The 13,854-nt window shown below is 38.1% G+C and overlaps 1 protein-coding gene across 9 annotated transcripts in view; it reads right to left on the bottom strand.

Annotated features, from left to right (window-relative positions):
• CYRIB (CYFIP related Rac1 interactor B) overlaps positions 1-13,854 on the bottom strand; it is a 148,245-nt gene that overhangs the window by 52,662 nt on the left and 81,729 nt on the right. For 6 of the 9 annotated variants that reach the window (XM_045453676.1, XM_045453674.1, XM_045453675.1 and 3 more), the window contains one exon: positions 1,450-1,488. The gene's annotated coding sequence lies outside the window, so the exon portion shown is untranslated. Of the gene's footprint in view, positions 1-1,222; positions 1,242-1,449; positions 1,489-13,854 lie in introns of all 9 variants that reach the window. The other 3 variants (XM_045453681.1, XM_045453680.1, XM_045453684.1) reach the window with 1 other exon arrangement.

Raw genomic sequence — 13,854 nt, 5'->3', positions numbered from 1 at the left:
TCACGATCTCACAGTTCGTGGGTTCGAGCCCCACGTTGGGCTCTGTGCTGACAGCTCAGAGCCTGGAGCCTGCTTCGGATTCTGTGTCTCCCTCTCTCTCTGCCCCTCCCCTGCTCACGCTGTCTCTGTCTCTCAAAAATAAATGTAAAAAAATAATAATAATAATAAATAAATAAAAGATTATTTAGATAGAACATAAAAAACTACATGTATTCAAATATGATGGACAAAGAAAGGTCTAGCTGACTTTTCGTTAACAAGAGCTCTTAATCTGGGATCCAGAGAAAGAATTCAGTGACCTGTGAGTTTGGATGGGAACCTTTTCACTAACCTCTATATGAAGTTCTGCAAGTCCTTCAATCAAGATTATAGGCAACAAAGTATAGTAGTGTTAGAAATACCTATGAACTTGTCATCAACAGAAATCACAGGTACTTTCATATTATACTATAATTATTGCAAACTCATCACTGTAACTACAGTATTTCACAGAATTATTGCTAAAGCTCACTCTCTAATGTGAGAAGCATATATATTACTTTATCAAAAATTTGCATTTTTAGTACTTGTTAGCTGTACTTCAATATAACTAATTTCTTTTTTCATCATATATATTTTGCTTCATAAAATCATGAATCATTTGTAGAATCATTGTTCTGGGAAGGGATTCACAAGCTTCACCAGATTACCAGAGGTCCATGGCACAAAAAATGGTTGAGAACTCCTGCACTGTAACATACAGAGTAGGTGAGGTAATTACAATTCCAAAAGATCATCACGATAACTGTCTTATCAGTTCTAGTAAAATGACAGGCAAGTTTTGAAATGTAAATATCTCTGTTTATGACTAGGAAGAGCACAGAGATTTTAAGCTGATCATTTTCACTTGATAACACAAAGTATGTCTACAGAAAATGACATTTTCAAATACCTATTAACTTGTAATAATTAAAACAATTACAGGAATAAAAATGTTTAAGTACTCAGAACCCTGTATCAGTAACTTTTTGTTGTTGTTGATGTGTTTTTTACTTCAAAGACTTTTTCAAAAGGACCAAAACCAATAATAGGGAGAATTCTTATTTAAGAAAGTGTGTAAAAACTTCTTCTTCCTTTCTAACATATATATAAACCACCAGAATTATGTGTTAGACCTTTCCTGATTAACAATACTGGTGATAGCTAAAATGGCTTAAAAGGGAATTCAAAGAAAAACACATACCTCTTCTACTGAAAGAAAGCTGTAAAAAAAAAAAGTTCTAATTACTTTTCCCTACTTCCTGTTCCAAGAAACTAAACAATATAGGGTATTTCCTAAAGATATTTTTAGCAGTTCAATATTATATAGAACATCTTCCTTAAATTATGTTTAGCCAAAGGAATTTTCTATATAGATCATAACCTTTCATTTGTATCTGAATTTATCATTTCCCCCAAAGACATATTTACCTTCAGCCAGTGCTGGTGGTTCTGTTCTTGTCCTTCTATCTGTTTAAAGAAAGAAAAAAGAAAGAAAGTCTAAAACATTATAGTTTAAAACATGTTTAATTTTAAAAAACTAACTTTAATAAGGTTTATGAATGCCATCACATATCACGTGAATATGCTATACACATATGTGTGTATGTATATGTATGTACAGGCATCTCCTTGAATTAAATCAACAAATGTTTACAGAGAACCTACTAAGAGTGAGGCATTATGTGAAGCCCTGGGAAACACCAACAGGTTTGGATGAGACACCCTAACTGCCACCCTCAAGATACTCAAGGACTAAAAATCTGTATCAAGAGAAGTACACAGTGCTCATCATAGCTTATGAAGCAGGAGACAGCAAGGGAAGAAAATTAGTAATTTGTCTTTATTCTTACAACAGGGGCCTAAAATTATCAAAGAGATCTACTTCTACACTATTATCATAATTTAAGTTCACTTCCTTTCAATGTATTAAAAAAATTAGCTTTACCAAAGGTACTAAGATCCTTATAATTCCATGACCATAACCTATTACTTGCCAGAAGCACATCAGGCAAAACTCAAGTGAACCATGAAGTCCTCTGTAGGAATGACTTTACGATTTCAACTCCTAAAACATTTTTCGGTAAAATCAAATCTTCAGAATGATCTTATTCTAACTTTGCAACTGAGAGCAACTATAACCACTACAGCAAACTAGCTTAGTTCGCACAGAGTAGGGGGACACATTTGACTAATGTAACTACTCACCTTTATGTAAACACTTATTTCCCCAATTGTTTATTCTATGACCAGAGTTCTGGAATTAACAAACATACAATTTCTATGTGGTTAGTAAAATTTAGAGGGGTTGGGGCACTGCCTTCCAAGATGGTAAATGATCTGACACACTGTCTACTAAAGGCTGAAATGTGGTACTGTATCTGTGACAGATTTAAAAAAAAAAAAAAAAAAAAAAGTCCTGGAACCGGCAGATGGAAGTACAATTGGCAACCTTCAGCTCCATTGGATTAAGAAATTCAGATAGTAGGAGACTTGAAAAGAAGTTTCTGCCAGAAGACACAGGAAGAATTCTCAGGCAACTATCACCTGATTATCTTAGATTCCTTACTGGACCAGCATGCTAAGGAAAGAGTTACCATATTGGGAAGTCCTGTAAAGTGACCCTAACAACATGAGAACTTATGGCTGCTGCCACACAATGGGGACAGGAGGGAATCTATCCAGAACCTAGGGGGTTCGACTGGGGCTGCCGTGCTCAGTAATAACCACAAATGAGCAGCTGCAACAATTATAGCCCAACAAGGTTAAGGCAACTACAGGCATTGATCCCTTGGAGAAGAAGGTCTGAGTCACTGGACCAGGACAATGCTTCCACCTGTTGAAGTACTGGCTGAAGATAAGGCAAATCTAGATTGAGTGGTAGAGAACTGCAAAAATGAACATTATTCACTAACCCTCCTGTTGTCTAATGTAGAAGTCTAATGTAGAAGTTGTAGCCAGCCACCATCTTGAAAACTCTGCAGGAGACTGGACTAAATGCCAAGTGCTTAATGGAGGATACATGGCTGTATGGGACACCTCTTGTGCGCTACCTCACATATTCACTCCGAGGCACCTCCCCTTAACTGTACTACTGGGCTCACTTTCTGCTCACAGGCTCTGCTATAAGAGAGACTTACAGCAACTTTTCAGCCATCCTGAGACATGCAAACGAAGTGTGAAGATGTTAACACCAACACACTATGGGCAACCCCTGACCACTGGGGAATGGGATCTGGTAGTAAACACCCCCCCTTCTTGGCACGCAGAGGCATATTCTCAGTGTCTTCTCAAAGGACTTCCTCAGGCTCAAGTCCCAGTGGCTCACAGATGTGACCAGTTAATAATGTGCCCTTGCACTGACCTTCCTTCCCCTCTGTTTCACTTGCCCCCGTTCTCCAACTTGTTTCCTGTTAACAGGTCCCCAAATAGATTATCTGCTTAAAAAGTCCCTGTTTCAGGTCCTGCTTTTAGGATGAAACCAGGACACTTGTCTTTTGGGACACCATACTCCTTTCCTTTTCATTCTACCTCAATGGATGCTTTCTTAATCTCTGTTGCTGAACTTCTCTCAAACCCCCCAATGCTGACATGCCCAGGACTCAGTTCTGGGTCCTCCACTCCCTTTGTGATTTCATTCCTTCATGGCTTTATGTATCAACTACATATATCAAATTTACTTATCCAGTATAGACATTTCTCTCCAACTCCACACTCTCATAGCCACTGACTGCCTACTCAAATCTCCACTAGGATGTTTTAACAGATACCTCCAACTTTAACGTATCAACACTAAACTACTCAGCTTCCCTCCCCAGACCTCATCCACTTTGTCTCCCTCAACTCAGTTGATGGCTTCTCTATCCTTCCAGTTGCTCAGGCAAAAACCCTGGCTTCCTCTGCAACTTTTCTCTCTCACACATCCCACATTCCACTAACCCTCTCATTACTTAAAATCTTCACACCTACTATTCCAGCTCCTATTAACTCAAAGTTGAGGGTTCTGCTGCATGAGCAGCCTTAAATCCAGCTGCTATTACTTCTTAATCCAAGAGCCTCCAGAACAAGGGCTGCAAAGTTAAATGAGTTTGGAGTTGGCTATAGGAACATCAGAAGCAAACAAATGTCTATACTTAATCTCAGGGGTGCCATGGCTATTAACATGCCATGCTAAAAATGCAGGTGATCTGGTGCTGGATATTCACATAAAACAAGTCTTAGATGTTATCACCTAATTAAGCTTTAGAAATCATCAGTAGGCCTGAAAAACAGTCTGAGGGCTCCATCTGGTTGATGAACCATCAGTTTGCATCTTGTGCTCTAGGACTTGTCTGTAATTTATACATTATTAATCCTAATCTTTTATTTTTTCCTATCAGTTAAGAGATGAATGGGAGCTATTTACGTTCAAAGCCGAACCATTCTGGTTTTCCTCAAAAGCTCCTCTTGGATCAATGTTACTACAAATGGAATGAATAAACACATTTTTGCTTTTTCTGCCAAAAACAAACTTACTTCCCTAAGGCAGACCGAAGCCACCCAGAAATAAACAAAACAAGTGGCTTGGCTGGCCATTTCATAAACCAGAGCAGAAAAACCAGTGCCACTTGCATAAAACCACTAGGAAAAAATCTATTCATCCTGTCTCTTAATAAATCAAGAAATAAGAAAACACTTGTAATTGTTTTTACCCTTAGAAATCAAACGTCACCTCATAAATAATGAATATTAGATGCTATGTAAATGAGATAATCCAGGCATCTAAAATCCGCAAACCTAGACGTTCTTCAACTAAGTGTTAAAATTCCTTTGCCTCCAGCAAAACATAAAAGCTATGACTTCAGAGCATTCTGTCAACCACATTTACAGCTTTGCAGCATTTCAAATGATGATACCTAAGTCTAACTGGTTATGCAACCTGCACTGTTCCTCCTTCGTTTGGGTATATGATAAAATTGAATTCAATTTAATTTGTTTAAGCTCCCCTTGACATAACGCAAAGCGATCTTAAAGCCATCTTAGAAAAAAAAAAAAAAATAGAAACTGATTTAAAGGGCCTATCGACCACATTTCCAGATCAGACAATATTATGAAAATGCATTAGTAGAGAATTCCGGCAAATACCTAAGTTTTAAGAAACTGAAGAGGTTATCCAAAATCCATTTAAGAAAAAAAGAAACATGCAAGCTTATAAATTTTTTTTAAAAAAAACAAGAAAAAAACCAGTCTTACACATTAATAATTAAAATTGTGTGGAACTCACACAGATATATAGTCAGAGGAAGAGAACAGAGAAATCACAACGGTCCAATTGTATACAAATGTAAAAAACCACTCCAAATATTTACTGGAAAATCTATTTGTATATAGTCCCAAAATAAATACCCAAGGAAATGCTATGATGAAAAAGATGTACTGCACTCTCTAGTAGCATCTGTCCACTCTTACTGTAGCAATTAAAACTTTCCAGGTAAAAATGAGGTTTCATGAAAAATATCTACATACAGAGCTGTGGCAACTAAAAGAAGATATTTCAGCTAAGGGTAAAGCATGGCAATCAGGTATTAGGAAAGGTTTTATGAAGCCCTAGTAGCTAAGACAGATTTTAAAAAATGAACAGGATTTGGACAAGCAGGAAAAGAAGGTAGAAGGTTCAAAGAGAATATTCCATATGAGGAATGTATAAAGTAACCATCATAGGGCAATGAAGAAAACTTTATTTAATAAATGGTACTGAAACAATCCCATGAAAAACTGAGATACAACCTTCTAAGTCTATTCATTCTAGATGGGTTAGAGTTTAATTTCTCAAAACTAAATCTCAAAAAAAAATCCTCAAAAATAATGCCTTGCTTATGTTTGGATGAGAATTTGGAAAGACAGAGTCAAATCATATAAAAATTATAAATTAAGGAAATTCAAAATATTTTAATGTTTAATGTTCATATAAATGTATTAAAAATCACATCAAGAGAGGAAATGATTAACATGATAATTCATAAGAGCGAGAAAACAGTAAACACATATATAAAAAACTTTATATTCCCCAATAATAAAAAGGAAATATAACAAAATGGTTTAGAGCACTGGTTCCAAAATAAGATAAACCTGGGTTGAGTTTCCAACTTAATTATTAGGTTCTCTGAGCATCTGTTTTGTTATTTGTAGATTCAGATTTCCATTTATTTCCATTAAGTCATCTAAGCGTCAGTTTCCCTTATTTGCAAAAAGGAAAAGTAATGTCAAAGACCGTGCAAAGATTAACAGAAATGCCAGTTTTACTGAACATGGTCACTACTTCTCTTATTCAACATCAAATTACAAGAACATACAGCCATCCATTTTGACGTTCTATCTCAAGGGCAGTACACTTGAGAGCATCCCTGTCTGAGACACGCCAGAGCTCAAATACCTGAATACAAATCTCAGGCTTCTATGTCTTCTTACGCCATGATTACTACTGTATGTTTAGCACTTAAAACATGCCGTTGTAATTATCATCATCATCATCATATAAACCATATCCATATGCTATTTTTAAAATATCTACTCTCTAGGGGCGCCTGGGTGGCTCAGTCGGTTGGGCGTCAGACTTTGGCTCAGGTCATGGCCTCGCAGTCCATGAGTTCGAGCCCCGCATCTGGCTCTGTGCTGAGAGCTGAGAGCCTGGAGCCTGTTTCAGATTCTGTGTCTCCCCTTCTCTCTGACCCTCCCCCGTTCATGCTCTGTCTCTCTCTGTCTCAAAAATAAACAAAAAAAAATTTTTTTTTAAATATCTACTCTCTTTAAAATGTAATGGAAAATGAAGATCCTATAAATACAGAATGCTTTATAGTCTTATCCTTTTCTCCCATCTTTTACATCATTATTAGTGACCAACCACATCATTTCTTACAAATACCAGTGACTGTTCACTGAACATCTATTACTCAGATCATGCACAGACTGCAACACTTGTAGCAGTGTTGCCTCCTGGTCTCCCGCTGACAAATCCACGTCGCATTTTATAAAATGAATAATCAAATGAGGGAATTTGCCAACAAAGATAAAAGGGCAGCAAAAACACAGAAGTGGTAACACTGAAGTCCAACTCTAAGGGAACATAAATGAAGCTGCCAAAGAGCGAGCTGGTTGCAAGAAAGCGGACAGTGCTGCCATCAGAGAAACTAGACATGCCAGAAAGAGGAACTCTGTGAAGGTGAACTTACCAACATGAATGAAGAAAGTGGTTATGATGAAAAGGAAGCAGATGCCCCAGAAGAAGTAACATCAGAGAAGAAAATTATATTAAAGGAATTTGGGGGGGGGAGCACCTGGCTGGCTCAGTCAGCAGAGCATGCAACTCTTGATCTTGGGGTTGTGATTTCAAGCCCCATGTTGGGCATAGAGATTACTTTAAAAAAAAACAACAGGAATTCCTGGATATATTTCAAGACATGGAGAATACAATGGATAAACGTTGGAAGCAAATCCAAACTCAGAAGTATGACAATGTGGTCAAGACATAAAAAGAATGTTCACTCCCTATTATCCAGCTATACAACAAAAAAGAAGTAGGCAATTGCTCCCTTTTAATTACATGCAACATAAAATACACACACACACACACACACAAGGGAGCAAAGAATACAATGTGCATCCAGTCATGTGCTTTTCTACAGTCATGGCACTTCGCAGAATACCTCTGAACTACAAACCTGATAGCAACAGAAACACAGACAAGTTCAAAGTTGGGAGATCCAAAGTCCCAAAGCTAAGTTCATACCTTAAATTGCCATTTTTTTCTACTGGGGAAATATATAACATAAGCTAGTGCTTAATGGCAATAACTTAAAGTGCCAAAACAGAGATAACGCTCTCGCAGCATGTTGTAAACGCAACATGTCCTCATGCTGCATCTAAACTGCATACCACACGTTTCAAAATACAGATACTGTAGTTGTATTTTGAATCACCTATGTAATACTTGTAAAAAGCCTATTCCAACCAACATATACACAAGAAAACTAGAAACCACTAATAAAATCAAATACTCCCATCCCACTCTTAAAATTTCTTAATTATTAATACGTCATTAAAAATTACAGAAGTAATTTGCAAAATCTGGCTGGTTTAAAGACAACTTTTGTTGTGCACAAATAATATAAGCCAGGGCACTTTGTAGTTCAGGCTACTGCAGCATGACATCAAGCAGGCCAGCATTACAGACCTGATCCACATCTGGCCTCTAAGCTTCAGGGAGAAAAACTCTGTGCCTGGCTGTCATACACTGCTCTCCTAATTCCAGAGTTGGATAACCAAAACAAATATTTAAGCATCTTCCAAGTAAAAATATGCATCCATATATAATGTACTTTGACAGAAAGAGTCCATAAGTGTTTAAACTTGGAGCAAGAATCTTAAGTCTCTCAAAGCTTGAATTTCTTCATCTGCAGAAAGGAGGCAAATACCCACCCCTAAACGAGTGCCTGGCTGGTTCACACAACTCTTGGAGCACACAACTCTTGCCCTTGGGGTCGTGAGCTTGAGCCCCATGTTGGGTGTAGAGATTAAATAAAAAACTTTTTAAAAAATCAAAACAAACTTACCCCTAAGACTGAGAGACACAGAGAATGAGGGGCACCTCTTAACACTGTCTGCCTCTTTTGCCAGGTCTTACCTGGTCACATCAGGCCAACCGTACTCCTTCTGCATAGGTGCTGTTACTACGAACCTTGCAGTTCTTTTTAATTTTTTAATTTTTTTAAAGTAGGCTCCACACCCAGCGTGGAACTTTCCCTCACGACCCTGAGATAAAGACCTGAGCTGTGATCGAGAGTCAGACACTTGACCAACTGAGCCATCCAGGCGCCCCACCATCCCTGTAGTTCTAAGGGCCCAGTTTAAGAACACCAGAGTATGAGTTCCTGTGTTAATCCCACATTATTAAAATTTTTATTGTATTTCCAGCAATGCTTATGATACAAAGTAATAACACAATCTTTATCCTGAAAAAGGTTAATGACTTCCTATGGAAACAATACTTGCATGTAGAAAAAGTACCAAGACCATACTAGTTCCGTCCACATTATATTATCATTACAGTCTACAATTATAACAGAAATTTAGAGAAGAGGACAGTGTGAGTTGAGAGAAGAGTATATCCCAAGTGTGGGTTAAGTTCAAATGGGACCCATAACACATCGTTGTATTCATCAAAATGGCTCTTTCCCAGGACTGAAAGCAGTTATCACAGCCTACTCGTTGCTATCATATACCCTGCACTAAGCACAATGTTGGAAACACTGGAATCTCCTGTGCGTATATGCTGAATGAATGGATGAGTGATTTCGCAAACAACATGATAAGAGATGTAAGGAGCCTGGTGTAAACGCGACTAGTTTAGAGTTACAGTACCACAAGATTGGCCACCCTGCTAAAAGGATTTGTTTGGGAAAGTGAGTGATAAAGAATGGTTTATATACAGGTGCTATGCAACTGACAAAAATTTAGAAAAATGTGCAACTTGTCCTATTAAAATTAAAGCAATAATGAGACTTTAAATAAAATAGACTAATGTGTCCACCATGGTTTTATAGATAATGGTTTTTCCAAGCTGACAAAGTAACTGCAGCAAACAGATAACTGGTATCTGGAGATCTAGTATCTCCGGGGGAGATACTGTGCATCTGATATGTGATATTACTGCACAGCTATCTGTCTTGGTAACCATCAAATAATAGATTTTTAAAAGACTATTAAAAATGCTTTGCCACAATCTTATGTGAATTGCTTCCTAATGGCGATTCAATGAAGATTAGTAGAAGACCACCAAAAGGTCAGATACGGTATGCAGTGCAGAGTATGAAATGCCGAATAAACTACAACCTACCCCTCAGAAGCTCATTGTCTGTGAGAAGACATACGAAAAACTTACTACAATACAGTGTAACTAAGTAAAATGCTAGAGAACTGAAGTTCTGTGGATAAACTGCAATGGGAAAATGGGGGAGTAATGGACTTATCCCTAGGGCACAGTCTCAGAGAAAGCAATGATGTTTGAGTTGGCCTGGTATGTTTAAAAACAAAATAAAACAACAACAACAACAACAAACACCACCGCTAACAACTTTCAAAGACATTCCTTAAATTCAGTAAGCTTTAAATTAAGTAAAAAAAATTTTTTAAGTATGAGCATATCCACTAATCTAGAAAAGGGAATATTCTCTCCTCCTGAAAGAGACCTTTTAAGCACTATCTACCTGATTGTTAACAAGGGGCTCCTAACAGATGAACACTAAAATCCTTAAGAAAGAGGCTTTGCTAAACCAAGACTGATGCAATGTCAAGACTTCTACAGAACAATGGGTAAGACCTTCCAGTTTGACTAAACACACACAGAGCAATTTTTTCAACAAGTACCATTCCGTATGCTCTGCACGTCTGAACCTTGACCTGTTTGCTCTTCCTTTATTTCTTTATTGAAGTTTAGATAATTCCAGATTTTCACTACTCGAGCCTAAATTTACAAACCAGATGACAGGAAAACATTTTCAAAAAAGAACATGTACTAACTCTTTACTGATCGAAAACTATAGATGTACGTGTTAAAGCCGTATCTTAAAAAGACACAGTCCAACATGCTACACCCTACACTTCCTGGGATAAAATGGTGGGGGGAGTTATCGCCGCTTTTTTTTTTTTTTAATTTTTTTTTTTTTCAACGTTTATTTATTTTTGGGACAGAGAGAGACAGAGCATGAACAGGGGAGGGGCAGAGAGAGAGGGAGACACAGAATCGGAAACAGGCTCCAGGCTCTGAGCCATCAGCCCAGAGCCCGACGCGGGGCTCGAACTCACGGACCGCAAGATCGTGACCTGGCTGAAGTCGGACGCTTAACCGACTGCGCCACCCAGGCGCCCCATATCGCCGCTTTTTTTAAATGTTTATTTAAGAGAGAGTGAGTGAGAACAGGGGAGGGGCAGAGAGAAAGGGAGAGAGAGCATCCCAAGCAGGCTCTGCACTGTCAGCACAAAGCCTGACACAGGGCTCAAACTCACCAACCGTGAGATCATAACCTGAGCCAAAAACAAGAGCTGGACGCTTAACCAAATGAGCCACCCAGGCATCCCTCTTCACTTTTTGAAAACAGCCTTCCATATCTTACAGGCTTTCCTCCTAAGAATGAAATGGCCACAGGTTATCTAATGGGTTCAACAGATAAAAAACATCAAGACACACAACTACAAAAGCATCACATCACACAGGTTAACCTTATCTATTTCTCTCAAAAGAGCTGGTAATCCTTTAATGGAACTGGCTTTCCTAACTTTTAGAGGTTTTGCAGAGATAATCAAGTGGAAAACATTCAGTATTTCCAAATTTTGGCATACGTATGTATGTATATTGCCTCATGTTGTCTTCTATGTAATAAGAAGGGACTGTCATTTCCTGAAATCACTGTTTATATGCACACATACTATTTGGTGCTAACATGTTTAAAACAGTGTATTTGAGTGTATTATTCTCAAAACACTACAAACACAAGAAGAGAAAGCAAATCAACAAGTTAAAATGTCTCCAAACTAGGCATTCAGTTTGGGCCATGTTAAATTTGCCAAGCAAAGGGCCTCCAAATGAAAATATGATGAGAGGATCAATGGAGCACAAGCGTGGAGGTCAGGGAAGGTCAGCCCACAAATACTGCCCCTCCCTGTACCCCCACCACTTCCCATCTGGAGAGCGCAATCCAAAGACCAGGGATACTTGAGAAATCATTCAGAGGAACAGCAACAAGAGACCAGGGCCACAGTGTCCTAACCAGACTGTGACTGCAACATAATCTGGGCTCTATGTTCCTGCTGCTTGCCCTCCTGCGGTTACTGCTCACTTTCTGAACCTCTAATCTAATTTCTAATCTCTCCACCACCACCAATTCTGTGAGCTACCTGCCATCATGCAATAAACTCCTCTTCCATCCAAATTAACTTGTAAGTGTCTCAAACTTTTAACCAAAGATTCTTGAATGAATTCTAAAGAATATTCTGGACTCCTATAGAAAGCTAACCATAATTTCTTTCCTAATTTAAAGTCATTCCTACAAATAAGCAAAACTTAACTATGTTACAAATGTAACTTGGGGCTCTGAATATAAACAATAAAGACACTCTGAAATTAAAGATTACAGAAATCATTTTTGAGACTTTTAAGAGGCACCTTAAAATTTATTAAAAGTTTAAGTTTCACAGTATAAAATTTGAACATTAAAAAGGTAGAACATTCAGAAAGGAGACAAAATACTAAGATCACTTTAAAATGTTATCAGTCTAATAAAGAACTGTTAAAAAAAACTTCCCAGAAAAAGAACAATGAAACACATTTTGAGGAAAAAAAAAAAAAACAACACTAAAGTGATAACTGATTTTTACAAAGTGTTCTTTCTGCAATAAAACACCTTTTTTTGTGTTATACATTCTAAAGTGCTCCAAGAACAGTACTGCATAGATTCTCCACCTGGGCCTACCTCTTCTTTAGATCCCTAATTCATATGCTTTCCTTACTGAAAAACAAGTAAAATTACTTTTCATTCTTTATGAAAATATTTCATGTTCCAAATCAAAAGTGGAATTTTCAGTTATACTAAAAATCAACATTTCTTACATCCTGGATAGTAGCCTGTCGTCATACTAAATCCCTTAATCCATTTGATATTTTGAAGGAATACATTTAGAAGAAGCAAAGCAGATATTAAGGAGAGTAAGAATGTATTTAGAACTTCAGAAAGCAGCACTATAGTAAGGAGGGAAAGGGGTTATCAATATTTGCGAAACCTATTCTGTACCAGGCATTTTGCTGGAGACCATAATTTTTTCATATAACAATCAAAAACAGATGATGTTACCCTTTCCACAAAAAGTAAATGAGGGGTGTGCCTAGGTGGCTCAGTCCATGATCTCAGAGTTGTGGAATTGAGCCCCGCACTGGACTCCGTGCTGATGAGAGGAGGCTGCTTGAGATGCTCTCTCCTTCTCCCCCCACTCAAAGTAAATAAACTTAAAAAAAAAAAAAAAAAAAAAAAAAAAAAAAAGGAAAGGAGGAAAACGAACCTCAAAAGCTGATTTACTTACCTCATGTCAGTGCTAATAAGGGCTGACGTGACTCAAGCACAGATCTGCCTGGTCCCAAAGATAATGACATTTTATCCACAATAAAATGCCTCAATGGGAACATTCTTCCTGTAAAAATTTGTTTTCATTGATAGTTTTCTTTATTACAAAAAACAACTGTAGCCATCACCCTGAACAAGCAGAACCTGTGGGATGTAACCATAAAGCAACTTTTTATCTACCTCTGTCCTTTATTCTGTGGTGACAGTTCAATGTCCCTGAGCTTTTATTTAGGCAAGCCTATGACTCTGGTCATTTTTGAGTTATAAAAACTGTCAGAATTTAGAAATTGATAGACCCAGTTTAGTGTAATTATCAACATTTTTCTTCCAATGCTACAGCTTCTGCCCCGTCCCAGCTGGGCCTGCAGCTGGCTACCCCCAGGCATTACAGGCCCTCCCTTCCACTCTCCTAACCCTGGGGTAGTAGTTAAGTGTCACTAGAAGGCATGGGCACACTCAGCTCAAAAAGTATTTAAAACTGATCTACTGAGAGAATGCTTTCAGGAGTCCCACGGAAGCTCTCACCCACTCCAGCACTGGGAATCCCTCACTGTAATACCCTGATGCGGGATAATGCAGCTCCTGCGGGAATCCAGCCACTTCTTCCTCCCTCTCTGCCTCACACCGCCCCAATCCTATGAGCTTCCCCTCCCTGGTAGCCCTCACCCGGTCTGTAGGAAATACGCAC

This window comes from Leopardus geoffroyi, chromosome C3 (assembly GCF_018350155.1).
Source record: "Leopardus geoffroyi isolate Oge1 chromosome C3, O.geoffroyi_Oge1_pat1.0, whole genome shotgun sequence".
In the NCBI taxonomy this organism is placed as follows: domain Eukaryota; kingdom Metazoa; phylum Chordata; class Mammalia; order Carnivora; family Felidae; genus Leopardus; species Leopardus geoffroyi.
The sequence above is the reverse complement of the archived record's forward strand: the minus strand, read 5'-3'. Positions and strand labels throughout refer to the sequence as shown.